This window comes from Neoarius graeffei, chromosome 18 (genome assembly GCF_027579695.1).
Source record: "Neoarius graeffei isolate fNeoGra1 chromosome 18, fNeoGra1.pri, whole genome shotgun sequence".
Classification (NCBI taxonomy): Eukaryota; Metazoa; Chordata; class Actinopteri; order Siluriformes; family Ariidae; genus Neoarius; species Neoarius graeffei.
The window spans coordinates 299,796-319,528 of NC_083586.1; the positions used below are offsets into that span (position 1 = coordinate 299,796).

The 19,733-nt window shown below is 41.0% G+C and overlaps 1 long non-coding RNA gene across 1 annotated transcript; it reads left to right on the top strand.

Moving 5' to 3' along the window:
• Positions 1 to 263: 263 nt before the first annotated feature.
• Positions 264 to 15,769, top strand: LOC132866559 (uncharacterized). The gene is made up of 3 exons (XR_009650586.1): positions 264 to 395; positions 15,415 to 15,482; positions 15,649 to 15,769. It is a non-coding gene; the product is annotated as an uncharacterized LOC132866559 (long non-coding RNA).
• Positions 15,770 to 19,733: the final 3,964 nt, after the last annotated feature.

Sequence of the window (19,733 nt, forward strand, 5' to 3'; positions counted from 1 at the left end):
AACCTTACTGGCAAGCTTTCTTAGGATAATTTTTATACAGGACTAATGTACTGTGTGTGTGGTCTTAGATACATACACACATTTGGGCCTCATTTCTTCCTGTTGTGTTTTCTCTACTCCCAGACTGCGAATTTTGCAAATCCTTCTTCCTCAACAAATGTGAGGTTCATGGACTGCTCCTCTTCATCCCAGATACTTCTGTTCCCATGGAAGTCCCTGACCGAGCCAGACAAACTCTTCCTCCTGGGCTAGAAATCCAGAAGTCCAGTATTCCTGATACAGGCCTGGGAGTGTTTAATAAGGGGGAGACTGTTCCAGTAGGTGCACACTTTGGACCCTGCCAGGTAGAGCTGGTAAACAGAGAGGAAGCCAGGAACAGTGGAGACTCCTCGGTTGTGAGTTTGTCATAAATTTATTATGAAGATTGTATATTTTTAAGAAACAAAGTATGATGACTAGATGAAAGTAGCTCCAATTAACATCAATTTCTTCTTGTCACTGATATGTGGACGAGTGGTGTAAATCACAAGTTTGATCAGAATGCGATCCTACATCGATTCTTTTAGCCAGTGTGGTGGAAATTCACCTGTTAATAATAGAAATACTGAATAATGCTCAAGCAAATGTATTTATTTATTGCATAATTTAATGAAAGTCCCATAAAATCACAAGCCCAGGTAGTCACTAACATAGGTCCTCCCATATCTACTTCTAGGCATGTTCAGCTTCCTGTCTTACACAAGATATTAGTCATAATCATAGCTTCCATCAACATTTTGTGATAGTCTGTTTTCCCAACTGCAGCTGAGAAAAACTGTCCCAAGTTTTCCTTGACTCTGCTGCATCCAAGACAACATGGTAGCAGCTTCTCACACGCGCGCAAAAACAAAGAACTTATTCATTCACACTTGCAGCTTGTTTCTTTTCTAAATGTCAAGGCTAAACAGAGAAGCATGACACTACAGGATTTGAACATATATTGTTAGCTATAATTAATGCTAAAGTTAATATAAAACTTCTTACCACACCAATGATCTGATGATTTTCGATGCCACACAATTTGCCACTATGAGAGTTGGTTTGATGCTGGGGTATGCAATTGGTATGACTTTTTATGCAATCGGTTTCATTTCCATGAATTCATAAGTGCAAACAAAAGTTAAAAAGTTCTAAGACAGATGTTATAATTTCAAAAGGAATTCAAAAAAGGACTACAAAGAAGGAATTCTCCGATGAAAACATCGCTTGCAGAAGTGTTTAGACTTAAATGGAGGATATGTAGAGAAATAGCTTTGTTATTTTCATAAATAAAGATTTTTTTCATTTGTCTTAGAATTTTTGACTTGCCCTTGTATAATTTCAACATTGGTTTGGTGAGGCTTGATTTGGATATGTACAGTGGTACTTAAGTTTGTGAACCCTTTAGAATTTTCTATATTTCTGCATAATTATGACCTAAAACATCAGATTTTCACACAAATCCTAAAAGTGGATAAAGAGAACCCAGTTAAACAAATAAGACAAAAATATTTTACTTGGTCATTTATTTATTTATTGAGGAAAATGATCCAATATTAGATATCTGTGAGCGTGGGTTTCCTCCGGGTGCTCCGGTTTCCCCCACAGTCCAAAGGGGTGTGTGTGTGTGAGAGCGAGCAGCCTCTCCCCCACCCACGCGCTGAGCGTAGAGACAGTGTGTCACACAGAAAGTGAAGGATTTTCTCAGAGTGCTCCCTCCAAACAACAGGGATTTACACGAAAATGGAAGGAGATATTCACAAAATTCTTTCACATTGAGCACAACAAGGCTCTGATGAACACATTGATGTAATCTTCTTGTCTCTAGTGTAAAAAATGATATTAGGTAGGCTGTCCAGCGCTGGGTTTACATACTTTGCAGTTTAACGTTTGATACATTTTAGAATGTTAAACTCGTCACGTCTGTGCTCAGTGCTTTCCTAAATTGTCGGCCGCAAGAAGCCCTCACACGAATGCACGGGTTTTTTTTTCGTCGTTCGCATGCCGAAAAATTCGCTCGCAAATGCGAGTGAAATGTGCACACTGTAGAGCCCTGACAATGGGGCCAATGTAGTGGCAGCTGCTAGAATTCTGAAAGAGAGACACGGATCGGCCTCTGTTAGATGTGCAGGGCACACACTGAATTTGGTTGTGCAGAATACACTGAAAAATAACAAAACCATCTCAAGTTTTGTGGCCTCTGTGAGATGCCTGGTGGAGCACTTTAAAAAGAGTGAACTGGCCTGCACAAAACTTAAAGAAAAGCAGCAGCAAATGGGAGTGCAACAGCACATGTTGGTACAGGATGTCAGTACTTGATGGAACAGTACACTTCATATGCTATCCAGGCTCCTTGAACAGAGATGGCCAGTGGCTGCAGCTCTTTCCGATCCTGCAGTCAACCCACGGGGAAAGCATCACTATTTGGATCTGAAGCCAGAACGGTGGATCTTGACTGAAGAACTGACTCAGATTCTTGAACCTTTCGAGGGGGCTACAGTGTTCCTGAATGGGGAACAATATGTGACCCTGTCTGCGCTTCCTCAGCTGGTACAGACCCTCAAGAAATCCACCCTGAGTTCAGCTTTTGAAATTGCACCAGTGAGGGCATTTCAAGTCGAGTTAAGTTTATTTGTATAGCACTTTTAACAATAAGCATTGTCGCAAAGCAGCTTTACAGAATTTGAACGACTTAAAACATGAGCTAAGTTTGTCCCTAATCTATCCCCAATGAGCAAGCCTGTGGCGACGGTGGCAAGGAAAAACTCCCTCAAACGACATGAGGAAGAAACCTCGAGAGGAACCAGACTCAAAAAGGAACCCATCCTCATTTGGGCAACAACAGACATCATGACTATAATATTAAGTTATAACATGAAGACAGTTTCTTCATTGATGGAAACTTGAGTGCAAAACTGTTCATGACAACTGCAGTCCTAAAGTTAGCAAGTCAACTGTAGTCCTCAGCCATGAAAGCATTACTGTAAGAGTCCAGAGCGTCCTCCAGGTGGAACTTTCAACTGTCCTCATGGGGCCGTCCTCCACAGGAGCGATGCGATAAAACTCCAACCAGACACAGGGCACCAGGATGGATCAAGCAGGTCTGGGGGGCAGAAGAGGTCAGCATCTCAATCTCAGGACCAACATGTAACTCAGAGGGACAGATGGGGAGAGAGAAAACACAGGTTGTTAGGTATGCCCTAAAAATGACACAAGTATTAAGTCTGTGTGGTAGGCTTGCAGAGATGAGAGTCTTGACATCAGGCATAATACACAACAATGGTATGTTAATATGGTTAAAAAATATCATGACCTGCTCTGGCTGGATGCTTGATTGGGTGATGGGAGCACACTCCTCAGCAGTGATGGGATGCAGATGGGACCCTTAGGGCTGGCCAAGACAATTCAGTTACATTTCACCGGGTCTGGGACATGCGACAGAATGTCTGACGGCCGATTCCCTGCAGGCTACGATAGCCAGTTGAGGTCTCCACCAAAAGATTTCCTGTTGACTCCATGTAACTCAGAGGGACAGATTGGGGGGAGAGGGAAAGAAAACACGGGTTGTTAGGTATGCCCAATGTCACCTGAATAAGTAGGAACAGTATACATATTGCACTGAGTACAAGCAGGGACTCCGGCAACTAACTATGACAGCATAACTAAAAGGAGAGAGCCAGAAGGTAACACAGGCATGAGGGGCCCCGGGACATAAAGTAGCAGCCACTACACCATCAACAAACTCGAGTGAGCAAGTGAGTGGGGACTGGCAGCATCCATACATCCCAGTTTACCAAAACACTCTATGTCTGTGGACCCTCTAGATCTACACCTTTACCTCATAAACACCATTAACAAAAGGCTTGACTAAACAGATATGTTTTCAGCCAAGACTTAAACACTGAGACTGTGTCTGATTCCCAAACATTACTTGGAAGGCTGTTCCATAACCTGTGAGGCTTTGTAAGAAAAGGCTCTGCCCCCTGATGTAGCCTTCACTATACGAGGTACCAGCAGATAGCCTGCACCTTTTGATCTAAGTAGGCATGGCGGGTCATAGAGGAGCAGAAGTTCACTCAGGTACTGTGGTGCGAGACCATTTAGTGCTTTAAAGGTCAATAGTAGTATTTTATAATCAATACGAAATTTGATTGGGAGCCAATGCAGTGTGGATAAGACAGGGGTGATGTGGTCATATTTTCTAGTTCTTGTAAGGACTCTTGCTGCTGCATTTTGAACTAACTGGAGCTTGTTTATGCACTTATTGGAACATCCAGACAGTAAGGCATTACAATTATCCAACCTGGAGGTAACGAAAGAAAGTTTTTCTGCGTCATGTAATGACATCAAATTTCTTATCTTAGCAAGATTTCTGAGATGAAAGAAAGCTATCTGGGTGATGTTATCAATGTGAATTTCGAATGAAAGACTGGGGTCAATAATCACTCCGAGGTCTTTTACTGCTGCACGTGAAACAGAAAGGCCATCCAGAGTCACTGTGTAATCAGAAAACTTACTTCTAGCTGTATGTGGTCCTAGTACAAGTACTTCAGTCTTGTCAGAGTTAAGCAGAAGGAAATTAATAAGCATCCAGTGTCTAATGTCCTTAACACATTCCTCAGTTCTATAAAGCTGGTGTCTCTCATCAGGTTTTGCAGAAACATACAACTGTGTGTCATCAGCATAACTGTGGAAACTAATACAATGTTTACGAATAATATCACCCAGAGGTAACATATATAGAGAAAAAAGCAGTGGACCCAAGACAGAACCTTGTGGAACACCAAACTTTACCTCAGTATGTCTAGAAATATCACCATTTATATCAACATACTGATAACGATCAGTTAAATAAGAGCTGAGCCAGGAGAGGGCCGTTCCCTTAACTCCCACAACATTTCCTAGTCTATCCGGGAGAATGGAATGATCAATCAGACCCTCCAAGATTTCGCGATGTTGCGATTTGCAACTTCAATGCAAATTCAACCAATCCCCGCGAATTCAGGGCAGTGTTGCAATTATATCCAATCATCGCAACTTTCCCGCAAATTTGACCAATCGTTGGCGTCGTCTTGAGGTGACGTCAACAAACTACTTTCCGCCTTACTTCCAGTGTTGCCAGATTGGGCGGTTTCCCATCCAGTTGGGTGGTTTCAAGTGCATTTTGGCGGGTTTTGAACATATTTTGGGCTGGAAAACGTCAGCAGTATCTGGCAACACTGCATACATTCAAGAGAAGCAGCATGTGCGAGTCAGTGTTTATATAGGCTTAAATTCTGTTACTGAAAGTGTGTTATGTTTATAGTGAAGGACTGTGTGCACTTTATTTTTTTACTTAATACAAGAAATTAATGGATGCCAACATTTTTGCCAAAATGGTATTTTATTTTCCATTATACTGTGAGATTGTGTTCAAATTGTTTTTTTTCTTCTATGAAGCCTGAGCCATTTATTTTATTAGTTTATAATTATTGTTTAATTTAGTCTTCAGGAGAGACTGCCTGCACACAGTACTAGCATTAATAGTTTTTTTCTTACATGAAAGCTGAGGCATTTATATTATATTTTAAGGTAACTTCATGTTGTGCTGTGAGGTTCTATGCACTTTAACTTTTGAACCAACAGGTGCATTTGGATAAGTAAAGCCTATTTTTCTGCATTTTCGTAGTCCTGGTAATCTTTTATATTGGTAAAGTTGTTTCTAGGACCATTTCTCAGTGTCTTTGTTTTTTTAATCAATAGTTTTTTAGCAATAACTTAATATTTAACATATCACTCAATTTTAATCACAAAAAGAGAAAATCGCAACAATTCCTTGCAACTTTCACTTCCTCCTGCAATGTAATCGCAACAAAAACCTAAAAAACACCGCAACTTTCATCGCAATTTTTTGGAAAACCCCCGCAACATCAGACATTTTAGCCTGCAACAATCACAAAAAAGGCCCGCGAAATCCTGGGGGGACTAATCAATGGTATCAAATGCTGCACTAAGGTCAAGCAACACAAGTAGCGAGACACAGCCCTGATCAGACGCCAACAGTAGGTCGTTTACTACTTTAACCAAAGCTATTTCTGTGCTGTGATTAGGTCTAAATCCTGACTGATACATTTCATGGATGTTATTCCTATGTAAATATGAGCATAACTGCTGTGCCACAGCTTTTTCAAGGATCTTGGAGTTATCTCCAACCTTTATAGGGGAGGTTTGATATTGGCCTATAATTGAACAGCTGACAGGGATCAAGGTCAGGTTTTTTAAAGCCTAGGTCACAACCGGATGTACGATTTTTTGGCCGTGTGATTTTTGGAGTTTCCCAAATCGCTGCGTTTTTTTTTTGTTTGTTTGTGGAGAAGGACGCACGTTGGCTGTAAGTTTGTCTTGCAAGCTGAAAAAAACATAAGCACCCGTAGAGTTTGTTTGACATGACAATGAACCTCTGCGGCCGGTCTGTGGCCAGTCTACGGCTCGAAAATCAGCACGTCACACGCACGCCCTCCGTGCATTTCTTGCGTTTTTTGCACATAGACTGGCCGTAGGAGCACGTACGGTCGGTTGTGACCTAGGCTTAATCAGGGGTTTGATAACTGCTAGTTTAAAGTATTTGGGTACATAGCCAATCGTAAGAGAAGAATTTATTATTTTTAGAAGTGGTTCAATTACTTCAGGTATTATCTGTTTGAATAGGTGTGTAGGTAAGGGATCTAGTACGCAAGTTGAGACTTTTGATGCCGAGATTAATGAAAGTACAACCCCGATTCCAAAAAAGTTGGGACAAAGTACAAATTGTAAATAAAAATGGAATGCATGATGTGGAAGTTTCAAAATTCCATATTTTATTCAGAATAGAACATAGATGATATATCAAATGTTTAAACTGAGAAAATTTATCATTTAAAGAGAAAAATTAGGTGATTTTAAATTTCATGACAACAACACATCTTAAAAAAGTTGGGACAAGGCCATGTTTACCACTGTGAGACATCCCCTTTTCTCTTTACAACAGTCTGTAAACGTCTGGGGACTGAGGAGACAAGTTGCTCAAGTTTAGGGATAGGAAGGTTAACCCATTCTTGTCTAATGTAGGATTCTAGTTGCTCAACTGTCTTAGGTCTTTTTTGTCATATCTTCCGTTTTATGATGCGCCAAATATTTTCTATGGGTGAAAGATCTGGACTGCAGGCTGGCCAGTTCAGTACCCGGACCCTTCTTCTACGCAGCCATGATGCTGTAATTGATGCAGTATGTGGTTTGGCATTGTCATGTTGGAAAATGCAAGGTCTTCCCTGAAAGAGACATCATCTGGATGGGAGCATATGTTGCTCTAGAACCTGGATATACCTTTCAGCATTGATGGTGTCTTTCCAGATGTGTAAGCTGCCCATGCCACACGCACTAATATAACCCCATACCATCAGAGATGCAGGCTTCTGAACTGAGCGCTGATAACAACTTGGGTCATCCTTCTCCTCTTTAGTCCGAATGACACGGCGTCCCTGATTTCCATAAAGAACTTCAAATTTTGATTCGTCTGACCAGAGAACAGTTTTCCACTTTGCCACAGTCCATTTTAAATGAGCCTTGGCCCAGAGAAGACGTCTGCACTTCTGGATCATGTTTATATACGGTTTCTTCTTTGAACTATAGAGTTTTAGCTGGCAACGGCAGCTGGCACAGTGAATTGTGTTCACAGATAATGTTCTCTGGAAATATTCCTGAGCCCATTTTGTGATTTCCAATACAGAAGCATGCCTGTATGTGATACAGTGCCGTCTAAGGGCCCGAAGATCACGGGCACCCAGTATGGTTTTCCGGCCTTGACCCTTACGCACAGAGATTCTTCCAGATTCTCTGAATCTTTTGATGATATTATGCACTGTAGATGATATGTTCAAACTCTTTGCAATTTTACACTGTAGAACTCCTTTCTGATATTGCTCCACTATTTGTCGGCGCAGAATTAGGGGGATTGGTGATCCTCTTCCCATCTTTACTTCTGAGAGCCGCTGCCACTCCAAGATGCTCTTTTTATACCCAGTCATGTTAATGACCTATTGCCAATTGACCTAATGAGTTGCAATTTGGTCCTCCAGCTGTTCCTTTTTTTGTACCTTTTAACTTTTCCAGCCTCTTATTGCCCCTGTCCCAACTTTTTTGAGATGTGTTGCTGTCATGAAATTTCAAATGAGCCAATATTTGGCATGAAATTTCAAAATGTCTCACTTTCGACATTTGATATGTTGTCTATGTTCTATTATGAATACAATATCAGTTTTTGAGATTTGTAAATAATTGCATTCCGTTTTTATTTATAATTTGTACTTTGTCCCAACTTTTTTGGAATCGGGGTTGTATATATGACGCGGTACGCGGTGGTCCAGACTACCGTTGTGGTCCGGACCACGCCGTTTTCAGGTGTGGTCCGGACCACCAAGTTCAGAAGACAAATAAATTTTAAATTTTCAGCTACTTCTTCCCCTAATTTAGAATAAATTCTTTCCTTTGCCCTTTCTTCTGTTGCTTTGTAGTCTCTAGCACATTTTTTCTTATTCCTTAGAAGCTGTTCATAACCACCCTGAGACATAATGACGAAAGTTGGTAAAATTATTTTTCACTTCCCTCGTGGCAGCTCCCGCTTTTTTACATGCGTTAGAACTGGTATCTTTTATTGCGCGTGTGTTTTACGCATGCATTTCTCTTCCGGTTTGAGAAAAAATAACAAATGATGTACGACTTTGTAAAAAAACTCGTATTAAATGACAAACACAGTATGATTTTGGTAAGTTTTTATTTATATCGTAATATAATACAGCATACGGTGAACCGGACCACAATCCAGGAAAAATAATTAATTAATGCCCTCGTTTTGTATGGAAAATACGGTGATCCGGACCACCGCGTACCGCGTCATATATATATATATATATATATATATATATATATATATATATATATATATCTTCCATAATATATATCATGGAATTTTCATTTTAAGGCTGAATAAGTCTATTCAGTCTAATTCTGACAGTTCTGCATTTAAAATGTTCATATACCAAATAATTGTATCACCTAAACTTGCTAGGTAGCTGATCACATGCATAGTAAAGTAGAAGTGCCAGCCAAAAACAGACTTCAAATTCATTTGCTTGAGCTTGAAAATTTTACCGGGGGGGGGCCCCTAAATTGTAATCTTTCATAGGGCCCAAGATTTCTAGCAGCGCCCCTGCGCCCACATATGTCATTGAGACTCTTGCCTGGTATACAGTTTCACCTATCCATGTCAAATTTGGTAGATAGATGAAATAAATAGATGAACAAAATTGCCTATACATTGCATCAGCCATATTCAACAGTAAGGGAGATTTTTGGTTTTGTGCATTTTGACACGTGATACGCTTTAACAAGCTCCTCCTCGGTGGTTTGGTGGATCCATGCCATATTTGGCATACATCATTTCAAGATGTTGATGTTAAATTGTGAAGGGATTTGTGATATGTCACAAAATGTTGAAATGGCGAACCAATAAATGTATATGTTACGCCATGCAAGCAGGAAGTGAGTCATAAATTCACCATGCATTGCCTGATGCAGCTCAAACTTCAGAGGTTATAGGCTATCATTGTTCGAAGACATCCAATTTGATTATCTGGCCAATGAAGAAATGCACTTTCTTCTTCCCTGTGAATTTTGCCACAACATAATCCCCCACATCTAACAACTGGTCTTCCTCATCTGATGTCATATATATATATATATATATATATATATATATATATGTATATATATATGTATATATATACATATATATATATATATATATATATATATATATATATATATATATATATGTATATGTATGTTGTTGTCATATATGACCAGTAAATGTGAAAACTTAAGTGTCATCCATATTGGGTAAGCTCAGCCACCAATGGGGTAAGTTGAGCCAGTGGCTCAACTTGCCCCACATCTAATGGCTCGTCTTACCCCGTGGCCACCATTTTGTAGAAAAATGCTAATAAAGGGGATTAGGCTAATCAAAATTATTTTTATTAGCATTCATATCATAGCTTAGAAAGCCACTAACTTAACCCTAATGTGTCTAAATATTATTCTACTTTTGTCTTCTCTAAATCATCTTCACTGTGGACAAACATGGAATTGACTTAGAAAGCACAAAAACACATTTTTATAAATATCTCCCTCACCTAGTTTGACATGTGGTGCTCCTCTCCACAAGTGTAAGTAAATGGTCCCGCCCCCCTTTGAATGTGGTCACATGGTCACATTTGTTTACTGTTTCTTAGAAACAGGGGGTGGCTCATCTTACCCTCTGGCTCATCTTACCCCGCTCTCCCCTACGGTAATCCACAGTTCAGGTCAGAGTCCTTTGAGAGTAAATGCTTTGGCTTTTGCAACATTCTGTTCCCAAAAGCTGATGTCAGGAAAAAGTCTTTGCACAAAGGTTTTCTTGCTTTTGTATTTTTTTTAAACTGGTCTTTCATGTAGGAACTCTTCAGGGGGAAAAAGAAAGTATGTTCCAACATGTAGCTAATGCTAGCCCACAAATCTACACCGTCACTTCAGTCGTTTTGAGGAATTTTGTAAGGATCATAACTGCTAATAAACTCCAATTTCCACGTGTATCTATCTTACACTTCTTTCTGACTAAGATTATCCAAGTAATCTCGTAGTAGAGCTTTTTTTCACTGTAGTTTTCTTTGGACAACAGCAACAGATGCCAGACATCTTTGCTTGGCTTCAGTATGTAAACAAAGTTCGCTTGTCCCCCAGTATAGGGTAGCAGTGGTTGCTAACGTAAATGTGATGTTAGTGCAAGGGGTCTAAAGACTGAAAGAGCTTCTACCCAAGAGCCATAATTGCACTAAACACTGCTTGTTTTAAAGGGATTGTGCAATTAAATACAGCAATGTGTCAGTGTCTTTTTTTTAGAGTTTGAGTTAATATATATTATATGGGGGCGGCACGGTGGTGTAGTGGTTAGCTCTGTCGCCTCACAGCAAGAAGGTCCTGGGTTCGAGCCCCGTGGCCGGCGAGGGCCTTTCTGTGTGGAGTTTGCATGTTCTCCCCGTGTCCGCGTGGGTTTCCTCCGGGTGCTCCGGTTTCCCCCACAGTCCAAAGACATGCAGGTTAGGTTAACTGGTGACTCTAAATTGACCGTAGGTGTGAATGTGAGTGTGAATGCTTGTCTGTGTCTGTGTGTCGGCCATGTGATGACCTGGCGACTTGTCCAGGGTGTACCCTGCCTTTCGCCTGTAGTCAGCTGGGATAGGCTCCAGCTTGCCTGCGACCCTGTAGAAGGATAAAGCGGCTAGAGATAATGAGATGAGATTTATTGATTTTATTTATTTATTATTTTTAATAAGCAGATGTTGCACTGGTAGGATGGCATCCAATTTCATTGTACAATGTGCAATGACAGATATATTCAAAAGTGGAGATTTCTGTCTCATGATTCCTCCTTCCACACACACTTGCCACATTAGTTCACTCCCCATCAACATGCTCCGAGGATATGTCGCACAATCAGGGTCATCTACTTTTACATTTTGAGTTGAGAGGGATTTCTTTCACAGATACCCTAACTTGCAAGAGAACAGATAAGTGTTCCACTGACAGTATTTATTAAAAAAAAAAAAGACAGAATAACTACAGTGGTGCTTGAAAGTTTGTGAACCCTTTAGAATTTTCTATATTTCTGCATAAATATGACCTAAAACATGATCAGATTTTCACACAAGTCCTAAAAGTAGATAAAGAGAACCCAGTTAAACAAATGAGAGAAAAATATTATACTTGGTCATTTATTTGTTGAGAAAAATGATCCAATATTACTTATCTGTGAGTGGCAAAAGTATGTGAACGTTTGCTTTCAGTATCTGGTGTGACCCCCTTGTGCAGCAATAACTGCAACTAAACGTTTCCGGTAACTGTTGATCGGTCCTGCACACCGGCTTGGAGGAATTTTAGCCCATTCCTCCGTACACAACAGCTTTAACTCTGGGATGTTGGTGGGTTTCCTTACATGAACTGCTCACTTCAGGTCCTTCCACAACATTTCGATTGGATAAAGGTCAGGACATTGACCAGGCCATTCCAAAACATTCACTTTATTCTCTTTTCTTTGGTAGAAGGACTTGTGTGCTTAAGATCATTGTCTTGCTGCATGACGCACCTTCTCTTGAGATTCAGTTCATGGACAGATGTCCTGTCATTTTCCTTTAGAATTCGCTGGTATAATTCAGAATTCATTGTTCCATCAATGATGGCAAGCCATCCTGGCCCAGATGCAGCAAAACAGGCCCAAACCATGATACTACCACCACCATGTTTCACAGATGGGATAAGGTTCTTATGCTGGAATGCAGTGTTTTCCTTTCTCCAAACATATCGCTTCTCATTTAAACCATAAAATTCTATTTTGGTCTCATCCGACCACAAAACATTTTCCAATAGCCTTCTGGCTTGTCCACGTGATCTTTAGCAAACTGCAAATGAGCAGCAGTGTTCTTTTTGACGAGCAGTGGCTTTCTCCTTGCAACCCTGCCATGCACACCATTGTTGTTCAAGTGTTCTCCTGATGGTGGACTCATGAACATTAACATTAGCCAATGTGAGAGAGGCCTTCAGTTGCTTAGAAGTTACCCAGGGGTCCTTTGTGACCTCGCCGACTATTACATGCCTTGCTCTTGGAGTGATCTTTGTTGGTTGACCACTCCTGGGGAGGGTAACAATGGTCTTGAATTTCCTCAATTTGTACATAATCTGTCTGACTGTGGATTGGTGGAGTCCAAACTCTTTAGAAATGGTTTTGTAACCTTTTCCAACCTGATGAGCATCAACAGTGCTTTTTCTGAGGTCCTCAGAAATCTCTTTTGTTCATGCCATGATCCACTTCCACAAACATGTGTTGTGAAGATCAGACTTTGATAGATCCCTGTTCTTTAAATAAAACAGGGTGCCCACTCGCACCTGATTGTCATCCCATTGATTGAAAACACCTGACTCTACTTTCACCTTTAAATTAACTGCTAATCCTAGAGGTTTACATACTTTTCCCACTCACAGATATGTAATATTGGATCATTTTCCTCAATAAATAAATAAATGACCAAGTATAATATTTTTGTTTCATTTGTTTAACTGGGCTCTTCTTATCTACTTTTAGGACTTGTGTGAAATTCTGATGATGTTTTAGGTAATATTTATGTAGAAATATTGAAAATTCTAAAGGGTTTACCACTGTATGTTTCCCTCAGGATTTTGTGAAACTATGGTCAGTGGACCTCACTTGGGGGCATGCTCCATTGTAAGATAATTTTGTTCATTTTAAAGTTAAATGTATCAAACTGGTGCACTTTGAGAGCAAAGTTAAGAGTTTAGCTCTATGAAGAACTTGCTCAAAACAATTTTGTGCTTTAGTAATTTACGCATAAACACACTGGTTGGTAATGCCACAGCAAAAAGGTCACACCTGCAAATCATGGTTAAGGAGTTTAACAGTTCATAAACGGTTAAAAAATGACTAGAGCATACATTTCAGCCCTCAAAGGAAGGAAGCAGAAGTGGTTACCTGTGTTTAATTGGTTTATTTTTTTTATTTTTATTTTTATTTTTTAGAAAATATTTAATAGAGAACATGCAGACTAATTTCAATTTAGCCAAAAATAAACCCATTTTGAACTTTGGTTAGAGCATGTGCTTGTATTTTGAATGATGAATACATGCTACCAGATGTGTTAGCAGCTTTTCTTACTCAAATAAGCTAAACCTCTACAAATTCAACAGCTCGTTGTTTTAAAGCAAAGAGATGAGAATTTGACATTCTGCTGTTAATGTTCCCTAACTAAGCTAAAGTTTGAATACTAATTATCAATGCAGACTTCTGCATTGATGTTATCTGTTTGCTGTCTTAAATTGATATCCATGGTATTGTGTTTGGACTTGTGGATGACTGTAGTAGATACTGTAAAGTTAATGTTATCAGTCTCAAATCAAATGGTGGTGTGTTCTGAAAATGCTTCCGCCACCATGGTCTAGGTAACTCATGGAAAACACTGTAATGAGCGTTGCCTCACGTTTTTAATACATTATAAAATTACCTGTCTGATTTACCTATCTGTTTAATAATTGACAGTCTGCTGTCATGCAATCTGGGTCAAACCTTGCGAATAACCTAGCCCATCATAATATGTGTAACATTCTTCATAATCGATAACCGACTTTAATTTGGTGTGTCTTGATGTTCTTGTTTGACCTTTGATGTGCTTCTGCCCCAGCAAGCTTGAAAACCTCTGGTACATATGACAGTCAGTTATGGTTGGGCAAGTTCCAGCAGTTTTAAATGAAGATGCAGCCTAGCCTATAGCTATGTTTTAATGTCCATCTTAAGCTTTTCATTCTGCTCCTCGAAAATAGCATTGTGGGCCAATTCAGGATGCTGATGGCCAAACAGTATGTTGATTTTTTTTTTTTTTAATTTACATTTGTAAGCCTATGTCTCTAATGCCTGCTTTTTTTCCCTCAAATTTTTGGCCCCTCCTTTAATTTTTGACCTTTTTTTTGTTCATGGATTTTGTTTCATTGCTACGCACTGTTTTTGCATTAGAGTAGAATGTTAATGCACATTAACTAACATGGTTGTGATTTGACCAGTGAGAACACACGCGTGCTGCCACATGATCCTGAAATGACAGGCCCACAGAGAGGGCTGGTAAAAAGACAGCAAAACAAAATCTCTGTTCATTATGCCCTGACCAATAAAGCGTTCCAAGGTTGTCAAGATTAAATCTTGAACACCCCCCCCCCCCCCCCCAAAAAAAAAAAAAAAAATGTAACTACAATTTTCAGGACATGACTAAGACTAAAAGTAAATTTTAAAATTCTTTAAATTAAAAATGAATACTACTACACTGAACTAAAACAACATTAGCTCCCAAACACTTATGGTAAATAAATATTACTTGTACAAATCCAAAATATTTTGTATAAAACCCATTTAGTGACAGAACTGACTTTAAAGTTGTGCATTTTTGTAGCTTTCTGTTTAGAGACCAAAACACAAGGGACAGATGTGTATCAGAGAGGTCTGATTCACAGCACAGCTTTGCCATGTCAGACTTAAAGCCTTTTATAAGAAACTTTTCCTTTGCCTAAATTCTGATAAAACCTTGCCTGCATTTTCCTATAGTTACTAAATTCATCTCAGAGCTTGTCGGCTGTTTTGTGAATCTTAAGATACATTCAAGAACCTTTTAATTCAGCCTTCATGAGGCTTAATAATATTGGCATGAGTCATCTTTCTTGTTTCTGTATACCTCATTTGAAGGCATCGATTGATTTTAGTAAAGAAAATATAAATGTGGTATTTTTCTCCAGGTATACAGGAGCATGCAGTGTGAAGAATACATCGATGCCAAAAGAGAGATGCATGTGAATTGGATGAGGTGAGAAATACACCAGCTCTTAAGCCGTTTTAGTGATTTTGATTTTACAGTTCCTCATTTGTTGGAAGAACTTTATCTTCTTGCTGTCACTGATATCTCTGCCATGCTTTCTCCAAGTCTCTGATCTGATTTTTACCTTTTCTGGAATGTTGCCTCACTCTTTTAGGTATGTGAATTGTGCCCGCAATGAAGAAGAACAGAATCTTGTGGCATTTCGGTATCGAGGGGGAATTCTGTATCGTTGCTGTCGACCCATTAACCCAGGACAGGAGCTCTTTGTGTGGTATGAAGAGGAGCACACCAGAGAACTCAGTCCTGCACCTACAGGAACAACCAGACAGCAAGGTGTTACTTTTGTCTAAGAGGCTATAGAGGTTATTTTCTGCATTATCTTGTGACATTTCTGAGCCTAACAGTGTTTCTGGAATGAAAGCTGTTGTACAATGCAATCTGCAGTAACCAGAGCACTCCCCCAGAGGACTCATTTTGGCATGTTCCACCAACCAGGTAGGTTTTCTCTATCATATGACAGTAACCAACCAGAGAGGGTAAAGTCACCCCACTGCAATATCCTGCTATTGCGAAACTGACTATATAGTAAACCACAAAATACTGTTGCAGTTTTATTCATCAGGCACAATTTAACCAGAAGTAGCATAAAATGCGTGGCCTGTGGATCCCAAGTGGTACAGCAGAAAACTGTTGCCCCCATCATCCTCCCCATAATCCAGATATTGCCACTTTCAAATCCTGATGATGCCACAGTCATCTGTGGTTGGGAGCTCAAGAGAGCAAAATTGTCTGGGCTCTCAGGGAGGGAGAGATGGTATGCGGTCTCTTCCCTGCCCTGTCAGTTATACTAGCCAGTCATGGGTGTGTGTGTGAGAGCACATATTAATAGAAATTGAGTGGATTGGGTTTTCCTCCGAGTGTGTTTTCTCCCCCCGACATTGTATGAGTCAACTGGTATTACTTATCTCAGAGGAAGCACATGATGGCCCTCCCTGGTTGGTAGCTGTTATGTGATATTGGAGAGCAGCCTGATGGATGGGAATTGACCATGGCTAAATTAGGGAGAAGACTGGGGAGAAATCAAGGGGGGGAAAAAAAAGGCCCTGTCACAGGAAACACACAATATCGGATAATGCTGTCAGACCTCCCCATATTACAGAAACGGGGGGGGACCCATTATAATACTGTAATATGTCCCTGATGTGGGTGGAGTACAGAAGCATGGCAGGGAGGAGCTGATGTTCTCACACACTTTATTTTTACTATTTTTGTTGCTTTTCAGCTTCATTCACTCACTCGCTGCTCACACACAGACACACACGTGTTCTGGTTGGAAAAGTGTCCTTCTCTTCGTTCTCCCTCCTTTTCTAACCTCCACTGTCACTGCAACAAACACATACACAACATTAATTGACAACAGGTGCATTGACTTTGCCACTCACCTTCCCTGACCCCACCCTCCATTCACAAACTGATGCTAGGCCATGCCCCCACTGCCACATAACCCCCGACAGGATAGGAATTCCGCTACCACCATCTGCGCCTGTGGACTACCTCGAATTTAAAAGGCTAGAGGGCAAGATACCAACAGGTGATCCGCGCATTGGCGTGGTTCATGATGTACAGCATGGGATGTTCCTCACCCTCCACCTCCTGGGACAAAACAGCCCCTAGCCCTCTGTCCAATGCGTCCGTCTGCAAAATAAAAGGGAGAGAGAAGTCAAGGGAGTGTAAAAGTGGCCCCCCACACAGTGCAGCTTTTACCTTGGTTGAAAGCCTGTTGGCACTGTTCTGTCCACTGGACCAGATCTGGTGCTCCCTTTTTAGTGAGATCAGTCAGCAGGCTGGTGATGTCCGAATAATTAGGTATGAACCTATGATAGTAGCCAGCCAGCCCCAGAAACGGCCTCACTCCCTTTTCAGTCTTGGGCAGGCCGCAATCGCTGCAGTTTTGTCAATTTGGGGATGCAAGTTGGGTTTTAGGGTTTGGGGTGAGGATTAATTTTGGGGTTAGGTTAATATAGGGTAGGGATAGTGGAACTACTCTCCTATGCACAGGCCTATTGGAGTTTGGGGGTGGAAAGAGAGGTCCTGATGAGGTGAAGGCCTGGCATCAAACCCACAACCTTCTAGTGGATGGGCTACCTTTTAACCTGTTAAGCTCAAGATTCTCTCATGAGATACATGCTTACTAAGTGATAAAAGAGAGGGGATTGGGTTAGGGTTATGGGTGGGGGGTAATGCAAGCCCTGGTTTGGGTTGGGGATGGGTTAAGTGGTAGAGGGTATGTGGGATTGGGAGTGGGAGATGGTAGGATTAGGAGTTTGGAAAGGTTAGGGTAAGGGATTGGGATGGTGGATGGTTGGGGTTAGGGACTGGGAGTAGGAGAGGTTAGGGATTGGAAGTGGGAGAAGGTAGGGTTAGGCATAAACCATTTGGAAAGGTTTGGGTAAGGGATTGGGGAGGTTGTGGAGGGTTAGGGATTGGGAATGGGATAGGTTAGGATTATGGATTAGAAGTGGAAGAGGTTTGGGTTTAGGATTAGGTGATTGGAATGGTTACGATAAGGAATTAGAGAAGGAGTCAGGTTGTGGAGGAGTCAGGGATAAGGTTGGAAGATTAGGTTGAGGGATTGGATGAGTTAGGATTGGGGAGGGGGAGGGTAATTATCCATCCATCCATCTTCTGCCGCTTGTCTGGGTCATGGGGGTAGCAGCCTAAGCAGAGCTGCCCAGACTTCCCTCTCCCCAGTCACCTCCACCAGCTCTTCCAAGGGAATACTAAGGCATTCCCAGGCCAGCCAAGAGATGTAATCTCTCCAGCATGTCATGGGTCTGCCCTGGGGTCTCCTCCCGGTGGGGCATGCCCAGAGAGCCTCCCATGGGAGGTGTCCAGGGGGCATCCTAATAAGGTGCTTGAACCACCTCAACTGACTCCTTTCAATGTGGAGGAGCAGCGGTTCTACTTTGAGTCTCTCTTGAATGACTGAGCTTCTCACCCTATCTCTAAGGGAGAGCCCAGACACCCTGCAGAGAAAATTCATTTCGACCACTTGTATCCGCGATCTCGTTCTTTCGGTCACTACCCATAGCTCATGACCATAGGTGATGGTGGGAATATAGATGGACCAGTAAATTGAGAGCTTTGCCTTTTGGCCTTTGCCTTTTGCCTTTACCACAACAGACCAGTTTAGTATCCGCATCACTGCTGATGTTGCCCCGATCTGTCTGTCCAACTCCCGCTCCCCCCCACCCTCACTCATGAACAAGACCCCAAGATACTTAGTGGTGCTTGAATGTTTGTGAACCCTTTAGAATTTTCTATATTTCTGCATAAATATGACCTAAAACATCATCAGATTCTCACACAAGTCCTAAAAGTAGATAAAGAGAACCCAGTTAAAGAAATGAGAGAAAAATATTATACTTGGTCATTTATTTATTGAGGAAAATGATCCAATATTAGATATTTGTGAGTGGCAAAAGTATGTGAACCTTTGCTTTCAGTATCTGGTGTGACCCCCTTGTGCAGCAATAACTGCAACTAAACGTTTCCGGTAACTGTTGATCGGTCCTGCACACTGGCTTGGAGGAATTTTAGCCCATTCCTCCGTAAAAACAGCTTCAACTCTGGGATGTTGGTGGGTTTCCTCACATGAACTGCTCACTTCAGGTCCTTCCACAACATTTCAATTGGATTAAAGTCAGGACTTTGACTTGGCGATTCCAAAACATTAACTTTATTCTTCTTTCACCATTCTTTGGCAGAATGACTTGTGTGCTTAGGGTCGTTGTCTTGCTGCATGACCCACCATCTCTTAAGATTCAGTTCATGGACAGATGTCCTGACATTTTCCTTTAGAATTCGCTGGTATAATTCAGAATTCATCGTTCCATCAAATGATGGCAAGATGTCCTGGCCCAGATGCAGCAAAACAGGCCCAAACCATGATACTACCATCACCATGTTTCACAGATGGGATAAGGTTCTTATGCTGGAATGCAGTGTTTTCCTTTCTCCAAACAAAACACTTCTAATTTAAACCAAAAAGTTATATTTTAGTCTCATCCATCCACAAAACATTTTTCCAATAGCCTTCTGGCTTGTCCATGTGATCTTTAGCAAACTGCAGATGAGCAGCAATGTTCTTTTTGGAGAGCAGTGGCTTTCTCCTTGCAACCCTGCCATGCACACCATTGTTGTTCAGTGTTCTCCTGATGGTGGACTCATGAACATTGG